The sequence below is a fragment of the Phascolarctos cinereus genome, unplaced genomic scaffold, assembly GCF_003287225.1.
Source record: "Phascolarctos cinereus isolate Bilbo 61053 unplaced genomic scaffold, phaCin_HiC Scaffold_4;HRSCAF=312, whole genome shotgun sequence".
Taxonomy (NCBI): Eukaryota; Metazoa; Chordata; class Mammalia; order Diprotodontia; family Phascolarctidae; genus Phascolarctos; species Phascolarctos cinereus.
The window spans coordinates 338,572,676-338,600,440 of NW_027555847.1; the positions used below are offsets into that span (position 1 = coordinate 338,572,676).

The 27,765-nt window shown below is 39.7% G+C and overlaps 1 protein-coding gene and 1 pseudogene across 3 annotated transcripts in view; one reads left to right on the forward strand and one right to left on the reverse strand.

Annotated features, from left to right (window-relative positions):
• IL31RA (interleukin 31 receptor A) overlaps window positions 1-25,633 on the reverse strand; it is a 90,269-nt gene extending 64,636 nt beyond the window's left edge. For 2 of the 3 annotated variants that reach the window (XM_020997293.2, XM_020997276.2), the window contains exon 1: window positions 25,546-25,633. The gene's annotated coding sequence lies outside the window, so the exon portion shown is untranslated. Of the gene's footprint in view, window positions 1-1,554; window positions 1,634-25,545 lie in introns of those variants that run through there. The other variant, XM_020997285.2, reaches the window with a different exon arrangement.
• LOC110216214 (nucleolar protein 14 pseudogene) lies at window positions 11,831-12,958 on the forward strand (annotated as a pseudogene).
• Window positions 25,634-27,765: the final 2,132 nt, after the last annotated feature.

Sequence of the window (27,765 nt, forward strand, 5' to 3'; positions counted from 1 at the left end):
TTCTAAAGTAAAACACCTGGAGGTGTAAAGCTGGAAGTGGCTTTAAGGGTGATCTAGTCCAACCCCTTCTTTTTATGGATAAATAAATGGAGGCCCAGACGGATTAAGACATTTGCCTAAAATTATGTAGGTAGTTAGTGGCAGGACTGGTCTTTTGATCCCAAATCCAGTGTTCTTTCCACCACCACAGGAAAATACGCTTGTGGTTTAAATTTCATTGTCTGTTCAATTAGGAAGCTCCTGGTCCTCATTTGGCTGCTTTACCAACAGAATTTGAACTTTGGTCTCAACAGCAATAAGTCTCAAAAGCCACGGATCAAAACATTTCACAAACTGTAGCCTTAAGAGCTAGAAAAGCTAAAAACAAAGCTGTATATAAAACAAAGGGGAGCAGTGAATAGAATGCCAGGCCTGGAGTCAGGAAGACTCATACCTAGGCAAGTCACTTAACCCCTGTTTGCCTCAGTTTCCTCATCTGTAAAATGAGCTAGAGGAGGAGATGGCAAACCACTCCAGTATCTGCCAAGAAAACTCCAAATAGAGTCACATATACTTAGACATAAATGAACAACAGTAATATAAAACAAATGTCAGAAAAACTGAATGTTTTCAAAGGGCTCAGAGAATTGCCAGAGAAAAGTCTGAATTTACTGGCAACACAGACAGGTGGATTATCACCAGTTGTTTTGTTTGTTTGTTTTTTTAAAGGTCTGAGTGGCCTCTCTGAGCCCTCTCATCTAAAGTCAGCAGCTATACTTCCAAAAGATATTACTCCTCTCTTCTTGAATCTAGTACGTCTAATGCCCCCCTATCCCAGATCATAGGATCAGATAGATATAGAGCTGTAAAGCTGAAAGGCCTCTGGAGGCCTAATTCAATCCATTTCTTTTACAGATGGGGAAACTGAGTCTCAAAGACTCACCTGAGATTCTCACAAATCATAAGCATCAGAGGCAGGCTTCTAAACCCAGTTTGTTTTACGCCAGGTCCAATGTTCTGTCCATCACACCATGTTATTAAGAAGAACATGAGTCTTAGAGTCAGGACAAATGGGTTCAAATATGGACTCAAGCACTCACCAAACCCTGGACAAGTTCCTTTTTCTCTCAGGTTTCTCCTCTTCAGAAAAGGAATAATAATATTTATACTCTACTGACAGAGGTGTCTATCAGAGACTTGCCAAACCTCCAAGTACACAGAGAAATAGGAACAATCTTTATTAATATCACATAGCAGCCAGATGTCTTACTTCAAACCACTTCCATTAACAATGAGAAATCAGCAACTGTTGGCTATTGATAGACCCAACCTAGCAGTCCCGAATCTCAGAGACCTCTTCTCTGCCAACTCCTGAATGATTCAAAATTACGTTTCTAATAGATGGCAAATGGAAAATTTGGCCATGGGGAAATGTGGCTGGTAAAATTCTACAATTCTTAAGCTAACTCTGCTTTTGTCTCTGAAAGATCCTCCAGCAACTCCACAAAAGACAATTAGTTATTATTTGACCCATGGAATCAATTGAATTATTTAGGATTTAGATAAAGAACTAACCTCAAGCAGTGTCCCTTCGGTGACTACAGATGAGGAACTACCTTCCTTACTCACTCTCTGTCCTCTAGCACAAGTCAAGTCCAAGAAAGAATTTTTGAGCTTTAATTTATCCACTTTTAAGCAAGATGCAAATTTCCCCTGGGAAAGCTCTTCTGGAACTTTCTGGGAAACCAGCACTTTGCTTTTAGAAGGCCACCCCCAGGGTACCACAGTGATTATCAATTTAAAGTAGAAGGTGGAGTATATTATTGTAACTTTAAACAATTATCTCATTTTAAGTTTCATTTCTTAATCTTACAGGAATCTGAATTCTGAAATAAGCAATTTTTAAAAATAATAATATTTTCAGTAGGCATTCCTGAACCCAGTTGTTACAGTAAGCTTTTGTAAGTGGATTTAGGGGAATTTCTGATACTGCCCACCCCCCAAAAAAGGGAAACTATGCAGCAGCATCCTTTTTTTTCCAAAATGACCAAGTAGAAAAGGAGAAGAAAAATATAGTCAGCAAATAGATGATCCTGGAAAAAACTTAATAAATGTTAATAACTATGATAATTCAATCTTCATGGACAGTCAAGAAAATAACGAGGATTAAAGAAATACGTAACATGAGGTTTAAGGTGAGGAAAGTGAAGAAACCCAAAAGCACATGCAGAGAGAAAGAGAAAAAAACAGACAGAGAGAGAAAAAGAGAAAGAGAGCTGAATTTAGAGTTTGAAAACCTAAGTTCAAATCCTGTCTCAACACTTAATATCTGTATAACTATGCTGTTATGAGAAATTTTATTTCCTTTTATTAATTTTTATTATTTGAGATTCAGAGGTATTTCTCCTAAATATTTGGCTGACACCTATCTCCTATTAATATCAATCTCACCTGGCTAAAACCTAATTCATGAACCAATAGTATTAAGAGAAGCTTTTTGACATTCCTGAAATAATAAACCAAAAGAGAGGAAAAAGGGAATATAGCATCTGCACATTTTTAATTAAACTCTCTCAAGGAGACTTTACTAACTTTATTTGAGGAAGGATCCCCCTGGCTCTGATCCTATGATTATCTCTATGATATGTAAAACTCCCCTCTCAGTTAACCTGTTGGAAACTCCAGACCTCTTTTGCCATTTGGGTTAGGCTATTTTTTAAGGTGTTATTTTCTTCAGTATTTTTTTGCGTCTCCTTTAGCAAGCCGTTGACTTGTTTTTCATGATTTTTTTGCATCACTCTGTTTTTCCTCTACTTCTCTTACTTGCTTCTCAAAATCCTTTTTGACCCTCTTCCATGGCCTGGGACCAATTCATATTTTTCTTGGAGGCTTCAGATGTAGGAGCTTTGACTCTGTTGTCTTCTTCTGGTTGTATGTTTTGATCTTCTTTGTCACTAAAGAAAGATTCTATGGTCTGACTCTTTTTGCGCTACTTACTCATGATCCCAGCCAATTACTTGAGTTATAAATTCTTTGTTAAAGTAGGGGTCTGCTTCCAGTGTGGAGAATGTACTGTCCCAAGCTTTGGGGGGTTTGTGCAGCTGTTTTCAGAGATACTTCCAGGGACCTGTAAATTTTCAGTTCTTCCAAGGTGCAATGATCAAGGGCGAGGTGTTTACTCCTTTCCTGGCCTGTGCTCTGGTCTGTGAGTGACCACAAGCACTCTTTTCTGTCTTGGAACTGTGAGGAGGATTTTCTCTTCACTTCCACTATAAACTCTACCCTGCCAGTTCTCCTCGCCCCAGGACCTACACCCAAAACTGTGACACAGATCCAAGCACAGACAAAGCAAGAGAATCCTGCAACAGCAAAAAGATCCCTGCAATCCCCCCCTCTGATCAGTCACTCGATTCCCCCTCAGTCTGTGGGCCAGAAGCTCTGGAGGCTGCACTTGGGGACTGGAGCTGGAACTGCTCTTCTCTCTCACTGCAGTCACAGACTTTTCTTACTGACCTTCCAAGTTGTCTTTGGGGTTTGTGGGTTGAGAAGTCTGGAAACTGCCACAGCTACCTGTGATTCAGTCCTCTGGGGCTTGCTCCAGGTTTACTGAGGCCTGCGTGCCCACGCCAAACTGCGTTCCCCTCGCCCAGCACGATATACCTTTCCATCAACCATCCGGGTTGTCTTGGGCTGGAAATTTGTTTCACTCTGTCTTTTTGTGGGTTCTGCTGCTTCAGAATTTGTTTAGAGCCATTTTTTATGAGTATTTGGAGGGGTTTGGGGGAGAGCTCCAGCAGGTCACTGCTTTTACTCTGCCATCTTGGCTCCACCTCCCATTTGTGTCCATTGGAAACTCTGGAAAGAACTCTGGAAACTCTTGGAAACAACTTTTAACAAGTAACTAAGTCTGTTTGGCTAGGAATGCTAAGAGGTTATAAGACTGCTATATGTTAAAATTTATTTTTCTGTCTTTTCTGACAATTTTTTTTCTATAAAAGTTTTGTCAGAAACCTCAATCTTGGTTTAGGGTTATTTTTCTAAATCCTGAACCTATGCTGGAGCATAATAAAACCTAGGTTTTAACCTCTGGAATTTCTGCATTGTGATAAAGTTTTTCAGCAGCAGCTACCTATCACATGAACTTAAAAGGAAATCTTTTCCCTATAACAATATCAAATTACTTTATGTCCTCTCAGACCCTCAGTTTGTCATCTGTAAAATAGAGGTATTAGCAATATTTTTACTTCCTCCCTCCAGAGCTCTTGTGAGGAAAGTAAATGAAATTTTATTCATGTTGCATATATTTTTACATGTACTTGTTGCCTCTCCCCTAATATATAGAAGGCATTTAATAAATACTTGTTGATTGATTAAATATACAACTTACAAGTGAATTACTATTTTAAGTGAAGTTTCAACATAATGCGAGCCACAGGACCTCCATATTTTAACAGAATTTTATCAAGCAGGAATGAGAAACTGTGCCAAAAATTACATTTCTTTTATTCATGTGTGAATTCATTTCTTGGGGAAATTTTTGTTTAGCTTTCTGTGTGTCTAGCACTACCATGATAAATTCACATTATCTTACCTCAATACAGCCATCTCTACGGAACAGCTATAACTCTTCATCTCATTTCTCTATCCTACTCCTTATACCTTATACCTGATGTCCCCAAAGCTACCCTCATCCCTCTTGCAGTAGATTATTTATCTTCCGACTTTATTATGGACATCAAAGCCACATATCACAAGTTCCTTCATTGTTCATCCATCTTACCTGAAAACTTCCCTATATCTTCACCCAATATCTCTACCTTCCCTCTAGCCTCAAACTCAGAGAAGGTGACCCTATTCTTTGCCAGCCTCTCTACTTCAGCCCTTTACCCTATCTTCTCCTCTCTCCTCCAAGATCTTGCTCTAGCAATCAATCAATCAATAATCAATAAACATTTATTAAGCTTCTATATGCCAGGCACTGATGATCACTCCTTATCATCTTCAGTCTCTACCTCTCTACTGCCTCCTTTTGTCTACAAACATACTTAGGTTTCCTCTATGTTCCCCACAAACCCCCCAAAATCCTTTCCCTTGTCCCTCAGATTTCTTTAAATTATCATCCTATCTCTGTTCCCCTATTTACTACTAAGATTCTAAAAAGGGCATTTTATACCTGTCTCCTCTTCTGTACCACCCACATACTCCTTAATCCCAGTAATCCGACTTCTGTTAATTCCACTCTTCTTTCTAAGGTCACCCATGATCTTTTACATGCCAAATATAATGGCATCTTTTCAGTCCTCATCTTCCTTAACCTTTCTGAAGCATTGAACACCCTTCCTTCTTGATATTTTCTGTACCTTGGCTTCAGTGATATTGCTCTCTCCTGGCTGTCCTCCTGACTCTCCGACCAATCATTAATCTCCAATGGTACCACTTCCTTTTCACACCTGTCAAGTGTGGGTGTCCCTCAAATCTCTGTCTTTGGCTCTTGTCTCTGCTCCCTAGGTAATCTCACCTACTTCCACGGCAATAATTATCACATCTATTCAAATAATTTTAAAATCTATATCTCTGTGTGTGACCCTGGGCAACTCACTTAGCCCTGATTGCCTCATCAAAAAGCAAAAAAAAAAAAAAAAAAAAACTAGATCTCTGGTCCCAGCTTCCCACTGAACTACAATCTTGCATTTCCAACTGCCTGAGGTGCATTTCCATCTAAATGTCTTGTCAACACCTCAAACTTAACATCTCCAAAGCTAAATTCATCAATTTCTTTCCTAAATCTTTTTCTCCTCTTAACTTTCCTATTTCTGTTTATGTCGATGCCAGTAACATAGGTTCAAAATATCAGTCATTACTGATATTTCCCTCTCTGTTCACCTTCTGCATTCAATCAGTCATTGTCTTGTCTATTCTACTTCCAAAATTCCTCTCACTCATCCATTCCCACTGCCATTATTCCTAATTCAAAACTTCAACTTCTCTTACCTGTCCCTTGCCTCTAATCACTGCCTTTTCTAATCCATCCTTCACAACAATACCCAGGCAGTGTTCCCCAAGTTTTACCTTATCATTTGCCTGCTCAGAAACCAACAGCAACTCTCCATTGACTACAAATAAAATGCAAGGTTAGCCTGGCATTCTAGGGCTTCCCTCTGCAGTCCGCCTGCAACCTACCTTTCTAGCCTTATTTGACAGTATTCTCCTTCATTAATTCTATACTCTAGCCAAATTGGATAATTCACTGTTACGTGATCTCATCCTGCCTTTTCCTGTCTCCTTACCTTGGCACAGGTCCTCTCCATGCTAAGAATAGGAACAGCTTCCCATGTCTCCCATTGTGACACACTGATATTCTACCTTGAAGGTCTAGCCCAAGTGCCTTCTCAGTCATGATACTGGCACTGTTCCTCTCACTTCAACCAGGAAATGATTCCTTCCTCCTTAAATTTCTCAAGTTACTTTGGCCTCTTCTATGTAGTAATTGTTGCTCTTCAGTTGCGTCTAACTCTTCATGACCCCATTTGGGGTTTTCTTGGAAAAGATACTGGAGTGGTTTACCATTTTCTTCTTTAGCTCATTTTACAGATGAGGAAAGTGAGGCAAACAGGGTTACGTGAGCGGCTCAGGGTCACACAGATAGTGTCTGAGGCCACATTTGAACTCAGGTCTTCCTGATTCCAGGCCTGTTATTTTATCCACTGAGCCACCTGGCTGCCAACTCCGATGTACTTAGTAATTTTGTAAGGTATATCTATTTGTATAACTCTTGTCCTGCCCCCCCCACATATACACCACTACATTGTAAGGTCCTAGAGGACAGAGGGCTATGTCATTTTTCACATTCACATCTTTGGCACGTAACAAGTTCTTTGCTCATAATAGGCATTTAATTGGGCAGCTAGGTGATTCTGTGGATAGAGGGCTGGGCTTGGGGTCAGGAAGACTCTTCTTCCTGAGTTCAAATCTGGCCTCAGACACTTACTAGCTGTGTGACCCTGGGCTTAACTTGACCCTGTTTGCCTTAGTTTCCTCATCTATAAAATGAGCTGGAGAAAGATATGGCAAATCCCTCCAGTATCTTTGCCAAGAAAACCCCAAATAAGAGTTGGACATAACTGAAACAATGGAACAAAGGTATTTAATTAATGTTTGCTATTATATTGACATTTCCACTGCTGAAGGAATTGAAGATGAAAATGGACCCTACCTCTCTGGAATGAATTAGAAAATGGAAAAAGAGATTCTAAATCCTGTAATAGAAGGGAGAAGATGAGATATACTCAAGATTCTTACCCCTTCCATCCTCTAAGTTTCTGAATCTTTTTGAGCACTAGAATACCTAACCTAAAATCATCAATGAAAAATAATGTATTAGGTGAAATAGGATTACAGAAGGCAGTTAATCACCTAGGGAAAATGTTATGAATCAAACCATCATGAAATTGTCATAAGTTTTTTACTCTTTTTTTAAATTTTGGTCTAACATGACCATTTCTATTTGTAATGAAAATCATATAAATAGTTGAGGCTTTTCTTATACTGTGCTAGCTTAGCCGAGACTCCCAATTATTTCAATGGAGACAAGAAACAAATCAGAGTATAAGAATTTTCACAATAGCCATCTGATGGTTACAAGTCCTAGACTATTCCTGTCAGTGATTATTGTCTTATTTTACAACTTGATCTGAGGTGATTTTTCTTCTTCAGGTACCTTTTGACAAGCAAACTTCCTTCTTCTCCATTAGCCTGCTATAAATTTTACCAATTTATCTTTGGAGCATAAATCTTTACCTTTCCTTTTTTTTCTTTTTTGCAAATGTAATCCTAATTTTATTTATATATACACATATGTATGTATGTATAAATATGTATACATACATATATAAAATTTATACACACATTTTTTTTCTCTGCTATAACTGGAAACCATATAAGCCTTAGAAAAAGCTTCATCTATTGCCAGGAGGTAATTTAGAAACTCTAAGCCTGTGCTTTGAGTGTATAATAAACCCAGTTTTTAAATGTCTCTGCATGTTAATAAGTATGATTGGCAGCAATACCTATCAACAAATCTTTGGATATTGCCAAAACAACATCAGGGCTTTACAATGCTATGGTAGGGTTCATTTATAATATATCAAAGATATTATATACGTCTATATATATAAACTTCTGAAATTTTATATTATATTTATTTCTAATATTTTCTATATTAAATGTATTACTTATATAAATTTTATGATAATTTATATGTAATATATCAAAGACATTACTGTGAAAGGGAGTATATACTTGCAGGGTATGCCCATACTGTTTTATTACAGTAGTTTGAGAACTCAGATGAATTGTTCTGATGGGATTGCCACGGATGGAAGTGAAGGGAGGTAAATGAAATTGAAAAGTCCCGGTTGTGAAATCCTTCCCTAGACTCAGAGTTGCTCCCTGTCCTTCTTCCCTGCCTGCAGACAGACTGAGCACACAATCAGAGGTAGTAGGGGACAGTGAAAAGCACTGGCCTAAGGACCGAGTTTCCAGTCCTAATTCTGTCATTGACTTGTGTAATCCATGAGCTGAGGCCAAGGCTGAGGGAGCAAGCAGCACGCAATACTCCCAAGTGCTAGAAGATTAAAATGGAATTAGAAAGGAGCAGTTGAGTCCTGCAGAACAGAGGGAAGTGGCATTCCAACAGAATGCTTAAAGGGAACATGTTCTTACATTTGCAAAGATATTTTGAGATTAGACCTGGAATCCTGTTATTCTCAAGCACTTTCTGATCCAGTAGTTGGAAAAAAAGACTTTGGGTGAACAGCGGTCAAGACACGGCTGTAATGGTCATGGCGGGTGGTTGTTGTCTTCCATTTGCACTGTTGCTGCTTCATGTACACTAACTCCTGGGAAGGCAGCCAAGGGAACAACTGTTTCTCCCATTTCCCTTGAGATTCCCTTGTATGGATATGCTTGGTATGCCAAGTTGATGTGCTACATTGGAATCAGAGTCAGCTATGCTACAAGAGAGTGTCTGTGATTTATTTGTAGCTCAGAACCAGTAGATGGCTGCATATCTGATTAAGCACCCTGACACTAGAAGGTCTCAGATATGGGTTTTCCACCAGCATTATAGAAACTATTCCCTCTCCTTCAGTAACTACAGAGAGGTTAGTCCAACTCATTCAAAGACTCAGAGGGTGGCTTCCCAATCTGGATGACAGCTAAGGTCATATCATGACAAAATTGCCTTACTCATGTTGACCAGAACAAGACCTCAGTTGAATCACTTTCTAGACATGTAGCATTGTGGTAGAATGAGGCTGAGGTGGTGCTTGTGTTGCGGACACAGGAATTCATAAATGCGTGCAACAATAGTGAGTCCGTGTACGAGGATGGGGGAAGAAGAGTGAGTTGCAATGTGACTGAGAGTGAGAATATGTAGAATTCTGTGTCCGAACATCCTCCCATGAAGAACATACACCAGCATGGAAAGCAAAGATGTACACCAAATCTGAATCAAGCCTTATCTGAATCAGGCATCTGAGCTCTTCATAAGCTGTTTAGGGAAGTGAGTGAATACTAGACTGGATCCTGAAGGGGAACGAGGGGAACTAGAGCGCGGCATCTGTGGGACCACCCAGGATGGCTTCACAACACCCTTACCTGAGCCAACATGGTGAACATGCCCACATTTTGGCAGCAAAGAAAACATGCTTGCATTGCTTAGGCAGGTTGAGATAGAATTTAAGAGCAAAACTCATCAGATAAAGGAACCAGGGGGTTTTGTTACAGGGAAAATAACAGGAGCTACCCTTGATCAGTCAGTCCCTCTGATGGAGGAAAGAAATCAATTGCTAAATTACTAGCATTTTAAGACAAGTTTCTACAGATTTGGCACTCTTGACTGACTACCTTACCATCTGGCCTGACAGCTTTCACAAGTCAGAAACTTCCAACCAAAGGCTCAGAGATGAAGGCCGATCAGGAATGTGATAAGAATTTTCATTCTGGGTAGTAAGATTCATCAAAAGTCAAGATAAAAACAGAAAAAGATTCATTGCCATGATCAATCTATGAGTCAAAGGTCACCTGAGGTCTCAAGCCTCCAGGACAAGCAGGCCTAAATAATGACTGATTCTGAAAAAAAACAAGCAATTAATTTTATGATGGAAAATCTCAACTGGGCCTTATTTCTGCCAAAAAAAAAAATACTTCCATAGAATTCTTATTTCCTATTCTTTTCTACACAGTAACTATTCTAAATCTTTTTCTCTCTTCCAAAGACCCTAATAACACTCCAATATTTATAGCAGATGACTGAGGTTCTTATTTTACTGACAAAATTAAGGTCATCCAAAAGGAACTCCCTCAATTTCACTCTTCAACTCCTCAAAAGTCAACATCACCCATTCTTCCCTCATTCCCTTTTGCCTTAAGGAAAAAGAATCTCTACGTTCCTTGCTAAGGCAAGGTACCAATATCACTCCCTCTCTCTTATATATCTTCAGTCTTTTGATCCCCACTGGTTTTTTCATTTGCCTACAAACATCTTAATGTCACCTAATCCTAAAAATTTTTTTAAAAAAATGCAAATCCTTCCCTTCACCATTCACCATTCTATTTCATTTCATCTTTCAATTTATTATCACTGCTAAATTTCTTGAAAAAGTTACCATAATCTAAGACACATCCAGAGAAAGAACTATGGAATTTGAATGCAGATGGAAGCATGCTATTTGCTCTTTTTTTTCTTCTGCTTTATTTTGTTTCTTATTTCTTGTGGTTCCTCTTATGGGTTCTAATTCTTCTTTACAACCTGACTAATGTGAAAATATATTTAATAGGAATGTACCCGTAGAGCTTATCTCAGATTTCATGCCATCTTGGGGATGGAGGCAGAGAGGGACAGGGAGAAAATTTAAAACTCAAAAGTTTTTGGAAGTGATTGTTGAAAACCAAAAATAAATAAATAAATATTAGAAAAGAAATTAAAGCTATCTATAATCATATGAAAAAATGTTCTAAATGAGCATTGATTAGAGAAAGGCAAATTAAAACAATTCTGAGGTATCACCTCACATTTGTCAGAAATGACTAATGCTGGAGGGCTGGAGGGGATGAGGGGGAAATACGTACACTAATGAATTGTTGATGGAATAGTGAATTGGTCCAATCATTCTGGAGCACAATTTGGAACTAGGTCCAAAGGGGTACAAAACTATGCATACCCTTTGACTCAGCAATACCAATACCAGGTCTGTATCCCACAGAGATCAAAGAGAAAGGAAAAGGACCTATAAATACAAAAATAGGTATAGCAACTCTTTTTGTGTCAAAGGACTGGAAACCAGGAAGGTGCTCATTAATTTGGGAATGGCTGAACAAGTTGGGGCATATGATTGTAATGGAGTACTATTGTGCTAAAAGAAAAGATGAGGGGGGTGGTTTCAGAAAAACATGGCAAAAGCTATGTAAACTGATGCAAAATGAAGTGAGAAGAACCAGGACACCAGTGTGCACAGTAAAAACAATGTTATAATGATATGAAAGATTTGGCTACTCTGATTAATATAATGATCCAAGACAATTCCAAAGGATTCATGATGAAAAAATGTTATCCACTTCCAGATAGGGAACTGATGAAATCTAAATGCAAATTAAAGTATAATTTCTCATTTTCTTCATTTTTCTTGCTTTGTAAAAATGATGGCTAATGTAGAAATATGTTTTGCATGATTTCATATACATAATTGATATCATATTATTTGCCTTCTAAGTGGGTGGGGAGCTGGTGGGAGGAAGGGAGATAATATGGAACTCAAAATTTTAAAAGAATGTTTAAAATGTATAAATAATAAATTCGAAAAAGACACCAAAGCACATGTCAGCAGATGATTTAAGCAATGACTTTGTTCTAGATAAAGATGATCAGTGTTTACTTTCTTATAAAGATGAGAAGACAAACCAAGAAATAGATGACCCTAATGAGGAGAAAGCACACCTGAGAAGTCTGTGAAGAAGACAGGGAAAGGAATAAAGAGAGAGATACTGAGGATTCAGAAGAAAGTGATGCCCCAGATAGTCACTCTGACCTTGACTCCAGTATGGACAGTGAGAAAGAAACCATTGTACAGGAGAATCAAAAGAAAAAACAAGTCCAGGCAAATCCAAGTGATACAAACAAAAGAGCAATGACAGAAGCTTCTAGAGTTGAATTCCCATATAAATTTGCTGCTCCTAATTCCTAGGAGGAACTTAAGTCTTTACTTTCAGGAAAATCAACAGAACAGCAACCTGTGGTGGTCAAGAGAATTCAGAAACGCAACCATCCAAACCTTGATGTTGGAAACTAAGCAAAATTAGAAAAACTCTTTGGCTTCCTTTTTGAGTATGTTGGGAATTTGGCTACTTAGGTTCCAGCAGATCTCCAATCTATTGACAAGTGAGTTGCGTAAAACCTTTGCTGAATGTTTCTTGAATTTGCAAGCAGCTCTGCTAAATTTAAACATCTCAGAGACGCTGTGCATGAGGTGGGAGAAAGGACTGAAATCAAAGGCCGTGCAGCATTTCTGGGATTAGACACATTCATCTATTTGAAAATTAATGGAAGATTATTTCCAACGTCTGGCAAACATTAGTAACTCCTGCACAGGTGTACATGAATCAAAATGCTAAGTGTCCTGTCATGTAATTCCAAGACATAGTTAAAGGAATTTTTGTGCACTGCTTATTCCTAGAATATCTATCTTTGTCCCAGAGATTTGTACCTGAACTTGTTAACTTCCTTGCTGGGGTGCTTCACTTAGCAACTCCCAACAAAGGGGGTCAAGGTTATACTCTAGTGCATCCTTTCAAATCACTAGGAAAGAATTAAGAAGTGCTCCTGGTTTCTGATAAGGAAGATATGGAAACCTGGCCAAAGAAAAGCCTCCACCGCCCCAACTCCACCACCCCAACCCCCTTTACTTCTGCCTCAGTAAAATGAATGGATTAAAAGAAAGAAGTAAAACAGAAACAAATCATATCAACATATCTATATATCTAAACCTCATTAAACAATGTTTGGATATGCACAGTACACTACCACCTTTTCCTGAAATAATGAAACCTATCAAAGTGCTCCTTCCAGAGCACATTCCAGAGCATGGATGCCCTAGAGAGCTGCAAGGATTCTGAACAAAAGCAAAAAGTAAAATTACTTTTCAGTAGCCTGGCTACCCAGGAAGGAGAATAAAAGGCCCTCAAAAAAATAAGTTGTTTTATGAGTAGAAAAGAATTTATTTTATATTTGTACTAAGCCAAGATTGTTCTGAATTCACAGTGAATTTTGTATCAAGGTTCCATGGACAGAGCTACACATCTCTGCTTGTTGTACAAATACAGACTCTAACGTGCACATTGGGGCATTGCTGTCATCAAGTCAATTCCTTAAATACTAAGATATAAATGACTTTTAGTATATTTTTGTAGTTAATAAAACCTCAAATGGAAGTGGAGGAAAACTAGTTAGTTTATAACTTTGAGTTAGTGGAGAGGTTCAGTGAAGGTTAATCAGCAGGCCCCATTCACTTCAGTGTCCTTCTCAAGCACATTTAGACCTTTGTGTCCTTGGAAAGTCCAAAATACAGAGTGCAGTCCTTACTGGCCAGCTCATGACCTTGCAGGGCCTCAGAGTCACACTGCAAAACAGTTACTCTTAGTGTAAAACATTCAGTTTGGAAGTTACAGGAGTTTGGATTGAGGTGGGCTGAACCTAGGACTGCATGAAAGTTGTTTTTGAAAGTAAACTCCTGGTATCAAAAAAAATTTATTTTGCAAACCATAAAGTTCTATATAAATGCTACTACTACTATTATTAGCTATTATCTAACCATACCGTGGTTAGAGTACTGTCCCTTCACACAAAAATAATTAGAACAATTCCCACTTGAGGGATTATTTGGCTAGAATCTTGATCACTTAATTTCAAATATGACATGATCTATAAGTCATCATGCTCTCTTTCCTGGACGGATTTATCAGAAATATGTCTGGGGTCAATACTGATGATTCTTTGTCGGCATCCAGTGCCTAATGCATTCCATCTGCACTAGCAGAACGCACTGAAAGCAATGATGGGGCAGACCTGAAAAGAAAGAGTGAAATTCCCATCCTGCATAGACTGGGTTGTCATAACTTCTGCTGAGATGTCTCAGCCAACCGAGTGAGGACCCAAAGTCCTCTATGAGTCATCATGTCACTCTAATTTCCCAACACTGTGAAATGGGACAAAAGGTCCACCCCGGTGACCTCTCAAGTCTTCCCCAGGAAGCAATGGTGCTGTTAAAAGGGCAACTCAATTTCTTTCTCAACAACATAAGGCCCTTCAATTCCCTTCTCAATTTCCTTTGCTGGATCTTCATCCATGCCACACCCACTAACTGTAAGTGTACCCCAAGGCTCCACTCTGGATTCTGCTCTTTTCTCCTAGACTCTTACTTGGTGACTCCATTAGCTCCCATGGCTTCAATTATCTCTGCACAACACTTCCTAGTCTATATATTCCATCCAAATCTCTCCCTGAGCTCCAGTCCAAAATTACTAACTACCAATTAGACATTTAGTATTGGGTATCCTGTAGGTATCTCAAACTCAACACATTCAAAAGAGAACTCATCAACTTTTCTCGAAAACCTACTTTTCCTTGGAACTTTCCTAAGACACTTGAGGGCACCAGTCAGGTAACTGCTCAACAAAAAGTTATTAAATCTTTACTTGTGCCAAGCACTGTTCTAAGCACTGGCAATACGAAGAAAGGGAAAAGACAAAAACTCACCATCCCCTCCCTAGTCTTCCAGTCTTCCAGCTTTGCTGCCATCTTCATCTCCTCCCTCTTACTCACCCCATGTATCTAAGTATTGCTATTTCTACCTCCACAATCTCTCTCATATCCATGTCCTTTACTTCATTCCCACAGCAGCCACTCAAGCTCAGACCCTCACTTCCTCTCATGCTAGAGCCTTCTTCTTGGCTTCCCTCATATTCCTCTGCACTATCCTCCATCCTGCTCATCAGTGGGGTCCAACTCCAAAAGAAATGGAGGCCACTAAACCATACATAAGCGTCTCTGCAGGCTTAGAAAACCACATGTTAACATGATCTATATTCTATTGAATTTTTATTTGTTTTGTTAAACGTTTCCCAACTGCATTTTAATCTGGTTAAAGCTGCACTGGGGAGTAAAGCTTGTCTGATACCTCTGCTCCACACAAACACCAAAGTAACTATTTTGAAGTTCAAGTTCAGCCATGCTCATTGTTGTTGTTGTATAATTTCAGTCATGTACAAACTCTGTGACCCCATTTGCAAATATACTGCGGTGATTTGCCATTTCTTTCTCCAGCTCATTTTACAGATGAGGAAACTGAGGAAAACAAGGTTAAGTGACTTGCCCAGGGTCATACACCTGGTAAGTGTCTAAGGCAGGATTTGAACTCATAAGGATAAGTCTTCCTGACTCCAAGCCCATGGGGTGTTCTAACCATTGTGACACCTAGCCATGCTCAGAGCTGCATTATCTTCCAAGATGAAATGTAGAGTCCATTCAGGACACTTAAAGCTTTTTACAAGCTTGTCCCTTCCTACAACCCAGCCCTCTTACACATTATTCCCCTGCACGCACTCTGTGGTTTGGCTATATGGACTTGCTTGCTGTTCCTCACACACAACACTCCATCTCCCACCTGGATGCCTTTGCCCAGTGCCCAGTGCCTTGTGTGCCCTCCCTTATCACCTCTTCGTCTTGAAATCTGTGGTTTTCTCTACAACTCAGCAAGAGTAGCACCTTCCACAGGAGGACTTTCCTGATTCCCCTGGCTGCTATTGTCCTACTACTTAGTAGGCATCTTGTGCGTGTTGCCTCCTCAGTGAGAATACAAGCTTTTTGAGAGCCCAGAGCACAGGCTCTACCACATAGTAGGTGCTTAATAAATCCCTGATGCTTAATCTCACTTCCCAGAAGAATAAACAGAGACCCAAAGGATGAAATGAATTATCTACATTCACACAAAGAGTAAGCAGAATCTCAAAGTTAAAAAGGAGCTCAGAGGCCATATAGGCCATCCCATATCTGAACAGGAATCCCCTCTATAGCATGCCCAAAGGGTTTGCCAGGCTAGTATTTGAACCCAAATCCTCAGACTCCAAATCCAGTGCTTTTTGCACTGGCCATATTACCACCTTCCCATCCACCTCTCCCCTTCTGCCATCAGTTATTTTCCCTCCAGGAGTTCAATTAAACTAAATTAAAATTAAATTAAATTACAATTTATTGAAGCCCAAATTTAATTCTGTGGATTTTCCATATTTATGACTTGAATTGTCAGCGACTTGCCAAAGAAAGCTGTAAACTTCCATCCAAATCTCTCCCTGAGCTCCAGTCCAAAATTACTAACTACCAATTAGACATTTAGTATTGGGTATCCTGTAGGTATCTCAAACTCAACACATTCAAAAGAGAACTCATCAACTTTTCTCGAAAACCTACTTTTCCTTGGAACTTTCCTAAGACACTTGAGGGCACCAGTCAGGTAATTGCTCAACAAAAAGTTATTAAATCTTTACTTGTGCCAAGCACTGTTCTAAGCACTGGCAATACGAAGAAAGGGAAAAGACAAAAACTCACCATCCCCTCCCTAGTCTTCCAGTCTTCCAGCTTTGCTGCCATCTTCATCTCCTCCCTCTTACTCACCCCATGTATCTAAGTATTGCTATTTCTACCTCCACAATCTCTCTCATATCCATGTCCTTTACTCCATTCCCACAGCAGCCACTCAAGCTCAGACCCTCACTTCCTCTCATGCTAGAGCCTTCTTCTTGGCTTCCCTCATATTCCTCTCCACTATCCTCCATCCTGCTCATCAGTGGGGTCCAACTCCAAAAGAAATGGAGGCCACTAAACCATACATGAGCTAGGGCCCTGGAGCCAATGCTGGGGTTTGGGCTAATCACGATAGAAACCTGAGAGGTGGGTGCCAAAAGTAGTGTGACGTCCTGTTATATGGAGAAGGAAACAGAGGCTCAGTTTAACTAACCTGGTCACAATCACTAACAAATGTCAGAGCCAGAACTTAAGCCCAGGACCCTGGATTCATCACCATTTCTCCTTCTGCCCCACCCTCTGTTTCACTCTGGTCCTTCCAGGACCAGCATCCTGGGACACAAAGCAGGAACTGTATTGGTAGAGTCCACCCTCCCCATCATGTGTGTGTATACGTATGGGAATAGCTGGGTTATGTGTATGTATATTTATGTATACATGTATATTATATTATATACGTGCATATTATATGCATATATATATATCATGTGTGTATAGGTATAGGTTTGGGCTTTTATATGTATATTTTACATATGCATGTGTATATGTATGCATATAATGTGTATGCATATGTATATGCACGTATATTATATGTATATATAGGTGTAGGTATGAGTACAGGTTGTTAAATGTATATTATATATCTCTATAAGCCCTATGATTAGCTCAGAGCCTGCACTGCAGGTATTTAATGAATGCCTGTTGACTAACCTATTCCCTTTTTTCTTGTTCTTCCTTTTTCCCTTATTCTTTTTCTGTTCCTGTTTCTTTCCTTTTCCTATCCCTTTTCTTCCCTCTTTTCTTTCCCATCTCTCTTCGGCCAACAACATCCCCAAGCATTGCTCAGCCTTCCTAGGTCCCTATTTCAAGGGAATTCACTGTCAATCTTATCTTTTTCCCTTCCTAGTGAATGATTTTAATTACAGAAGACAGGTGGAATGACTTGGCAACTTTAGAATGTTGAGTATCTACAATTCAAAGGCGTGTCAATACAGATGAATTTTTCATTTCTCCCTAGGCACCAGTTCAGAATTGAGTTTCTTGGCAATGGCAAGTAATGCACTAAAAACAGGAAAACCAGATTTCAAACTGTGAAATAATTCTCTGCAAACAGAGGAGAGTACTGCACTCAGGGCTTTGTAATCTGTAAATGAGAAGATGCATTCATTTGAATTCTGGATGTCTGATTATAAAGTAAGGATAATTAGAGGGCAGCTCTCACAGAAAACTTTTGAACTATTAAGGAATAGGTTTGTGTGTGGTATTTATATGCATCCCTTTAGCCATGCACCAGCTCTAAGAGCTCAGCCAGGATGGACTATAGAAAGGTGGCAGGAAGGAACCATCTTATTCAGACTTGACCCAACCTATCAAGTATGAAGGAAAGGGCTCTGGTCTTAAAGCTAGGAGTCTTAGCTTCCTACCTTGGTGTTGATGCTTAATACTTGTAGGACCCTTGATGAGCCTCTTAAATTCTCCAAATCCAGAAAAATCTAATCTGTAAAGTGATTCTATCAGTCAATTAGCATTTATTAAGAGTTTACTATGAGGCAGGCAATGTACTAAATGTTCAAGACACATAGAAAAGACCAAAAAAAAAAAAAGCCCCTTGCCCTTAAGGGGCTTACATTCTAATGCCTGAGATAACATGAATATTAATTGATAGAAATAAGATACATCTAGGATGCGAAGGGAATTATGATTTTTATAATGATCAATATTGATATGTGTAATGAATATACTAATAATTTAGAATTCTCAAGAATTGCCTTTTCCAGCTTGTGAGTCAAACCTCACAATGCAGCTTGAAATGATCAAACTTTGACAATGCTCACAATCACTGCCTGTGTACTTTAAGTGAAGCAAATTAAAGATTATAGAACCTGTTCCCATCACAGAACTCTGGTTCTGTGTCCTAAGGGAGGTGGTCACGACGCCCAAAGACTTGACTTCAGAACTCTTGTATCATGGGATTTGTGGGTTTCTTGTGGGAAGCCACTGAACAATTGTTTGTAATTCACCTTCTATCCTCCCTTCCTATTTGTGATTTATGTATATAACCTTTGTCTTCACTTTAGCAAAGTGGAATTCTGATAAGGAGAATTTCCGATTTGCAAATCTGTTCCTCATAATGAAACTAAATAATTAAACTCCCACCTGATTACTGGCACTTTGTCTCTGGCCTGCTGTATCATCATTCTCAGGTTAAAGATTGGCTCAGTAAAATCCTGTTAAGAAGCCTATGTGGGTAGTTAGGAGGCTATTACAAAAGACCACGTGAGAGGTGATGAGGGCCTGAACCAGCATGGTGACTGTGTGAGAGGAGAGAAGGGGATTAATAGGAGACAGATTAAAGGTAGAATTGACAAGCATGGACAACTGGTTAGAGATATGAGGCACTTGCCTCATATGAGGTCTTGAGGTCTTGAGAATCATAGTACCCTGAACAGTAATGTGAAAGTTCACAAAAGGGATGGGGTTAAGGAGAAAGACAATGAGTTCTGTTTAAGACAGAGTTTGAAACATAGCATATAGGCCGTCTGAAATGTCCAGATGGCAGACTGGAGCTCAGGAGAGAGACTAGGGTTGGATAGGAGGATCTGGGGATTATTTGCGTAGAGATGGAGATATTAACACTTGTTCAACCTATATCACAAGGTTGTTAGTGATCCTGAAAGACCATTGTGAACCTCAAATAGCAATGTAAATGTGAGCTATTGTTGGTGTTAGTTATTGTTGCTGATACTGTTATTATTATTTATCCAGATCCTCTCCCTTACTAGCAGTAGCTCAAAAAGTTGACCTTTGTCCCATCTAGCTTCTGTACAATAATAATAATAATAATAATAATATCATTTATAAAGTTTAGTAATTCAGAAGCGATCCCTGAAACTTAGTTTGTGGACCACGGTCACTGGCATTTCTACTAGGCAGAACCACCAGCCTTGACCTCCAACATGTCATCCACTTTCTGTTTTCTTTACTCTTTCTGTATTCCTCCAAGTGCACCATCTCCAAGAGTTCAGGCTGTGCAAGGATTTTTTACTTTTTGTGAGGTCATGGACCTCTTTGGCAGCCTGCTGAAGCCTAAAGACAAGTTCTCAGAAAAAAATCTTTTTAAGTGAATAAAGTAAAATACATGGGATTACAAAGAAAACCAATTGTACTGAAATAAAGATGTATTTTTACACCCATGTAAGTTCATAGACCCACTGAAACCTACAGACCCCATATTAAGAACTCCTTTTTTGTGTGATTAACTAGTAAATCAGTGGAGGAAGGAAAGCTGGTGAGCCCAACTGTCAAACTACAGAATGGGTAATACCAATGCACAGACACATAACTCACAATAAACTGTGGTTAGGCTGGAAAGCAGCTAGCTGATGAGGTCTTCATCTAAAGTCACACTTCCCAACTCAACATTGTCTCTCTAGATCCTGTTCACGAATCATCAAGGTGTTGCAGTAAACAGCATTAGATAATCTGCTTATAAATTTTTTTCTTCTCCTCACCCCCAACTCTAGCCAAGAATCAACCAAACATCAAGTTGGGGTAAGGAAGTTCTGCAGGAATTTTTATTTATATTCACAGCAGCACACTTTGTAGTAGCCAAAGAACTGGAAACAAAGAGGGTGTCCTTCAGCTGGAGAACTGCTGAAAAATTTATGGTATGTGAAGATCATAGAATATTATATGGTAAGAAATAGCAAGTATGAGGAATTTAGAGAAAGATGGGAAGATCTGCATGAACTGATACAGAATAAAAAAGGCAGAGAATACTATATAAGACAACAATGTAAATAAAAAGGAACATTAAAAGGACGTTGAACTCTGAGTAATATATTTTTTTTTTGGTGAGGCAATTGGGGTTAAGTGACTTGCCCAGAGTCACACAGCTAGTGAGTGTTATATGTCTGAGGCTGGATTTGAACTCAGGTCCTCCTGACTCCAGGGTCAGTGCTCTATCCACTGCACCACCTAACTGCCCCTAAAAAAAAAAAATTTTAAAAAAAAAACAACTACTAATGAAGGTCCTGGAAAAGAGATAATTAAATATACTTCCTGCCTTACAGTGGGGCAGCTAGGTAGCACAGTAGAAGAGCGCCAGGCCTGGAGTCAGAAAGACCTGAGTTCAAATACAGCCTTAGATATTTACTAGCTGTGTGACCCTAGGGAAGTCACTTAGCCCACTTTGCCTGAGTTTCCTCCAATGTAAAATGAGCTGAAGAAGAAAACGGCAAACCACACAAGTATCTTTACTAAGAAAACCTTAAATGGGGTCACAAGGAGTCACACAGCTGGACAATAACGACAACCACCCCCGACAGCCACCCCCTCACAGCTGATGATGAGTACGCTGAATTACAGACATCACCAGATCAAGTTTCTGTGACAGATATTTTATCTGTCACAAGGGAGTGGAAGGAAATGACAGCTACATAAAGACCAAAGATATCAATTAAAGTTTTTTTTTTAAATCATGAGACTTCTCTATTTAGTTATGGTAGATCATGGATTTAGGGCTAGAAAGAATATTAGCAGTCATTTAGTCCAAAACTCACTCTTTACAGAGTAGAAAACTGAAGTCTGGAGAAATAAAGGAAGATCACCCAGATTAGTAGCTGAACAAGAATTTGAACTCAAGTCCTTTGACTCAAAATTCAGTGCATTTCATTCTACCAAACTACCTTTGATATGCTGGTATCAGTAAACAAATATTGATTTTTTTAAAACTAGGGTTGATAGTTAACTTTTCTGCCTTTATATAATTAATATTAATTAGTGCATTATTGTTAAATATTAATTATATTAATATATCATATATTCATAATTGTACATGTTACTGTATCATCTATTAATATTAATTACATATATTAATAAAACAGATTTTAATTTACTTAATAAGAAAGATATCAAGCTCAACCCATTCTACAAATGGCACACAATTTGATAATGCTATAATGCAAAGTCTATTTCAAACAAGTGCCAACAATGACATCAAAAATCTCCCCATACTTTCAATAGCCACAACAAACTACTGGTTCCTAGGACTGATGATCTGCCTGAGACAAAACCTTTTGCTGTCCCAAAGGATTGCTTAACTAGTAAGATACTTCAGCTAAAGGAAAAAACATGTTGAAATTGTCAAGACATGCCACATTTCACTAGCAAGCACATGCCTGGATTATCATGTTTTGTTCTCCTTGGCCAGAAGTAGAAGAACACTTAAGTGAAATTGATGGATGAGTTATGGTTTTTTATTCAAAAATAAGCATCATTTGGACACTACTGCTCTAGGATAACCCAGTGGGAAAATTTATGAACAAAGGTTCATTCACCAGATTGGGAATGCAGTCCCTGACATTTCCCAGAAAGCAACAGACTTATTTGCCATTGATTCATCAAACTAATGATTATTGCAACAACATAAGAGTCCTTTCACCCAAACAGTATAGTAAAGATTCTCATAAAATGTCTTTTTTTAATTAAGTCTTAATTTCATCTATTTCCTTCCAAGATTTTCTTCCCTCCCCCCTTGATTCTAAGAAGCTATTTCATACTCTTATATCCCACTAGCTCTACCCCCAAAGCCAGTATTTTGAGGCTCTGACCATGTATTTCAAGGCTTAGTGTTCTATGACTAGAACCAGAAACTTCTAGACTCTGTGGTCTTGAAGTTCCATCCTATTTCCAACAACTTCTTCGGTGAAAGCTCTGTTGCTTCATCAAATGGACAGGTGGGTGTGTTTCCCCCAGAGGAGTTTGGTTTTCTGGGTTGGTGGTGATCTTAGTCCTGTAGGCCCTGGTCATTACTAGCCCCAAAGAATTCTTGCCATATAGAAATTGGTGGAAGAGTAGGATTGGGGATGAGGGTAGAGACAGGGGAAATGGTTTGTGTGGATAGCATGGCCAGAAAAGATTGGGATTACCCTCACCTATCCCTTAGTCTGGATCTAAGGTCTTATTGGCAAAGGTACCACCTAAATCCAGAGTCCTGGCTAGCTATGAGGACAGAGGTCACAGGGGTTTCTCAGCTTCTGTTCACAGTTCCCAAGGGGGACAGCCTAAGACAACAGCACAGTAGAAGGCCAAGTTTTCTGAGGCAGTGTCTAAAGTGTTGCCCATTCAGATGGTGACTTGGGACTGATGGCTGGCTGACCTTTCTCTCTGACAAATCCCCAGAAATCCCCGGAAATCTCTGCTGATAACAGCTTATGTGTCAATGGCAAAGGGCTTCACTGTTACTTCCCCCAGCCTTCCCCTAATCATCTTTGCCATTCTTGGAATTTGTTCCCATCTGGAATGTCCCACCATGCAGGTGAACCATGCTGTTACCCTGCCCTTTGCTTGTCTCAAGCCACAGACCCTGAAGGTTGAGCCCTTTTGTAGCCACAGCTATAGAAACAGGGAGCCAGCACTGCCTTTTTGAGGTCTCCCCTGAAATGTGAAAGCATTAGCCCTTCCTCAGAGGATTCCAGTCACCACAATCCATTCCAGAAAATGTCCAGCTAGCATTCCTACCTTACAGATAAGCAAACTGAGGGAGAAAAAAAAAGGTCAATTTAGGTATCACATGGTGAGTCAATAAATGGTATTGGCATAATTAATAATACTTCTGATTGGTAATAAAATGTAAGTTCCTTGACAGCAAAGATTATCTTGTCTTTTTTGTTTGATCGTTTCTGTCTCCCATCACTTTGCATAGTAGCTTTCATGTAATTGAATTATGTATTTAGAATTTAAATGGCTTCTTTTAAAAGCTGACACCAGTCTCACTTGTGTGTAATGTAACACAACATTTATTAAGTATCTATTGGAAGCAAGGCACCATGCTAGGTCTTAAGAATACAAGAATGAAAATCAACAAAATCCCCCTGCTTGCAAGGAATTTATAGTGAACTAAGGAGTTATTACATGGGCACAAGTAAGTATGATATGTGGCAAATGAGAGAAATAAAGCAACAGTATTCTAGGAAAGTGGGAGGAAAGTAGACTGGAAATTAGAGAAAGTTTCATGGAACCTCTGCAAACTCGAGAGGAAGAGAAACATTTCAACAGGTAGAGAGAATAGAGTGCATTTCACATATGGGAGATGGGCTGATATGATATGATACAGGTAGGTGGAAGACACCAAGGAAAGATCAGCAAAAAGCCCTAAATCCCATTTGGTTCTAATATAAATTGAGTGAAAGTGAGAGCTGTTAAAATAAGGCTGACAGGGTAGATTAGACACAATCTGTGAATGGTCCTCAAAGCCTCACTAAGGAATTGCACATTTTATACTAGAAAAGGAAATCAATGAACATTTTTTGAGCAGAAGAATGACATCTTCAGACTTTTGCAATAGGAAGATGACTTTAGCAACTGTGTAAAGGAAGGATGGACTGGAATAAACAAGACTGAAGTCAGGGACATCAGTTAAGAAGTTATCACAACCCTAAACTCAACAATCCCACCTTCAAGGAACAGATTTAAAAGGCCAGTCTTAAGTGAGACAAGGCAAGCAGGCTATGTTCCCCTTCACATTCTGACCAGACTTTTCTTCTGTGCTTGCAGAGAAAGCCCATTCTGTGAATCCCAGAGTCTTGGAGTAGGTAAGGACCAAGGTGTAATAATTTAGCTGTGCTGTTTGCTCCAGTTAGATAAGTAAGAATGAACAAGGAGATTTTTTTTCTTTTGGAATATAAAATAATCAAAAGCCAAGGAAGCAATACACATGCTTTCTGCAAACAGAAAACAAAGGACAGGATTTTTTTTTCCTAGAGAGGAAAGGAAGGCAGCAAGGGTGTTACTGCTGTGATTCTGTTGATTTGGAGTCTACAAAGCATCTTCATAAGCATCTGTATCCTTTTTCCCCACGACAAAACAAAAGAGGTAGGACTGAGATGCCTCCTTATTATACAAGTAACAGGTAATCCTCCAAAGATGCCGTTAGTAGCAGATCTTTATTACATCTGACAATTACTAGAATTATGAGCCTAGTGAGTTTTATTTTGTATGTGTTTGTATTGGCTGTTTAAATTTTGAGAATCACTAAAAGGAGAATTTCACTTCCAATCACAATAGCTGCTTTAGAAAACTCACAATAGTGTTTTTAAATGCCAAATACATGTTAAGAGGAGGGAACTCAATTGAAAAATATTTGAAGGGAAAGAAAACAAAATTCAAGCCCCCTTTTTTGTCCCTCTCCTTCGAAAACCAATGACCTGTAGAAATCTCAAAATGCACATTGTTGTCTGATAGAGAGTGGGAAGATGGAGTGCCTTAGAGAAAGGGTAAAGAGGAAATCTCTCAGGATCACTGCGGAGAAGTTACTGATAACATTCATTAACCTTTCTACGTTTCCCACTTTGTAGGTCTGTGAATCACTTTCCTGTTATTAGCAAAGTTGCCGACCAGCCACCAGAATTCAAATTTTGCCCCATCTCAACTTCCAGAATAGCATGGAGTGTAATAGAAAGAATGCTGACCACTCTGTGACCTTGGGCAAGTCACGTTACCTCTCCGAGCTTCAGTTTCCTCATTTGCATATGCAATTAATTCATCCTAAAATGCCCAAAATATTCCAAATTATCCAGTCCTTAAAACCTAAATTTCTAAATGCACAACACCTGGGCTCCTAATGTGAAAACCAGGCAAGGAACACAAGATATCACCCACCATCACCACCCCTTCAAATCCAAACCATAAGATGATCTCCATAAACCACTTACCCCTTTGGCACAACCGGTCCTGTCATCGCTTTTCTGACACTGAACCTGACCTTTATTTAGCCTTCCCTTACATCCACATACATCCCGCCCCCCGCCCCCTTCATGAGCTCTCTTCTCCCCGCGGGTCCCCACCTCTCGATCCACGCCCCGCCCCCCTTCCCCTGGCACTTGAAACCACTTTCGCAGGAATCCCTCGGCCGTGCCTAGCAAGCCAGGACGCCTCCAACCCCTCCCTGCTTTCTTTTCTAGGGAAAAGATCCTCCCTCCCACCCACTGAAGAAAAGCTGCAAAGACGTCTAGTTTGTGGAATAGAACTGGACTGGACGCGCCTGGTCTGAGTGCGTACTACAAGCCGAAGCCCTTGTAAGAAGGGAGGGGTTTGCAGGGTGCCGGAGTCCTGGCCCACAAATGCTCGGCCTGGGTTTGCTAGGTACCCAGAGGCATCCACCACATCACACAACCGCACTCACTCAGCTCTATTCCACCCCACCCCACCCCATCCCATCCCCTCTCACCTGTCCATCCCACCCCACACCATCCCATCCCATCCTCTCTCACCTGTCCACCCCACCTCACCCCATCCCACCCCCACCCCACCTCACCCCATCCCACCCCATCCCATCCCCTCTCACCTGTCCATCCCACCCAACCCCACCCCATCCCATTCGAATTCATCCCATCTCTCTGATTTCTAATTCTGAAAACACTGACCCAGGGAACTCACCCTGTCCATCAACCTCCATTCTCACTCTTGACAAAGATATCCAGAAATATGACAGACCCCTCCCATCCCCACCACCATGGGCAGGGGGAAAGGAACGTATTCTGTATCTCCACCAACCACTGGGCTTCTCACTGCTCAGAGATTGAGGAAGAGCCTAGACTGTGAGCTAGAAGGGGCCTTGCCTCACCAATCAAAACTCATTTTACAGAGTAGAACTTGTTTGGTTTTCAGTGATGCTCAACTCTTCATGACCCCATAAACCACAGGATGCTAACACTATGCATGGAGCTTTCTTGGTAAAGATACTGGAGTGGTTTGCCATTTCCTTCTCCAGTGGATAACAGGAAACCAGGGTTAAGTGACTTGGCCACAGTCATACAGCTAGTAACTGAGGGTCAAATTTGAACTCAGGTCTTCCCAACTCCTGGCCCAGCACTATCCACTGAGCCACCTAGCTGCCTGACTGAGGACACTGAGGTTTAAGGAAGTGAGATGATGAGCGTTAGATGCTCATAGGTAAAGTGAGAAGGTGGGATCTGAACCCTGGTTCTCTGACTCCAAATGCCTCTTTTCACCAGACCCCACTGCCTCTTTCCTTACACTTCTGAGTCCTAGATTTGGTTTCCTTTTTTTTTTTTTGTCTTGATTTTGGCAAGGCAATTGGGGTTAAGTGACTTGCCCAGGGTCACACAGCTAGTAAGTGTCTCAGGCCAAATTTGAACTCAGCTCTGACTCCACAGCTGGTTGCTCTATCCACCGCACCACCTAACTGCCTCCGAGTCCTAGATTTGGAGAAATCACACACACTGTTCAGAAAGTGTAGGGAAACCTCCAAGTTAACTGGATCTAAGCAATTAGTCATAAATCATCTACTGTAGCAGACGTACAATGTTGACTTGTCAGCCAACTATGAGAAGATGACTGGGAGTCAGAAGACTTAAATTCTAATTCCTGCCCCTCTTGCTTCACACCTCTCTGTACCTCAGTTTCCTCTTTTGTAAAATCCTTTTAAAAAAAACGTGATTATAACAATGAAAATAAAAGCAAAATAGAACATTTTAACACAAAATGTTTTGTTGACACTCTGAATACTTCTAAATAAATATAATGTTTATTAGTATTGTCCTTTTAATAGGTGCCCTTAAAATCATAAATGTTCTTTTTGGAGGGGATGCTTTGCTTTGGTATCCCCATTTGGAACCATGTGAATTATTACAATTTTCTCATATAGCTAGCCAATAAAAAGCTTTGATCTGCACAACCCTACATACTTGTGATATAGTAATAAAAATCTGTGTGGAAACAATTTTCCATAACTAGCAACTGAAAGCAGTTAATAAACTTAAATTTCACATAGGACAGTAATATGTTTAAATACCATATTTACAGAGTAGAGAATATAGAAATAAGCTTGCATCATTACTGAGCAAACATACTAAAATCCTGTTTTTGAAGGTCCAATAGAAGGGTATATTTATTATTTATTATTGTTGGTA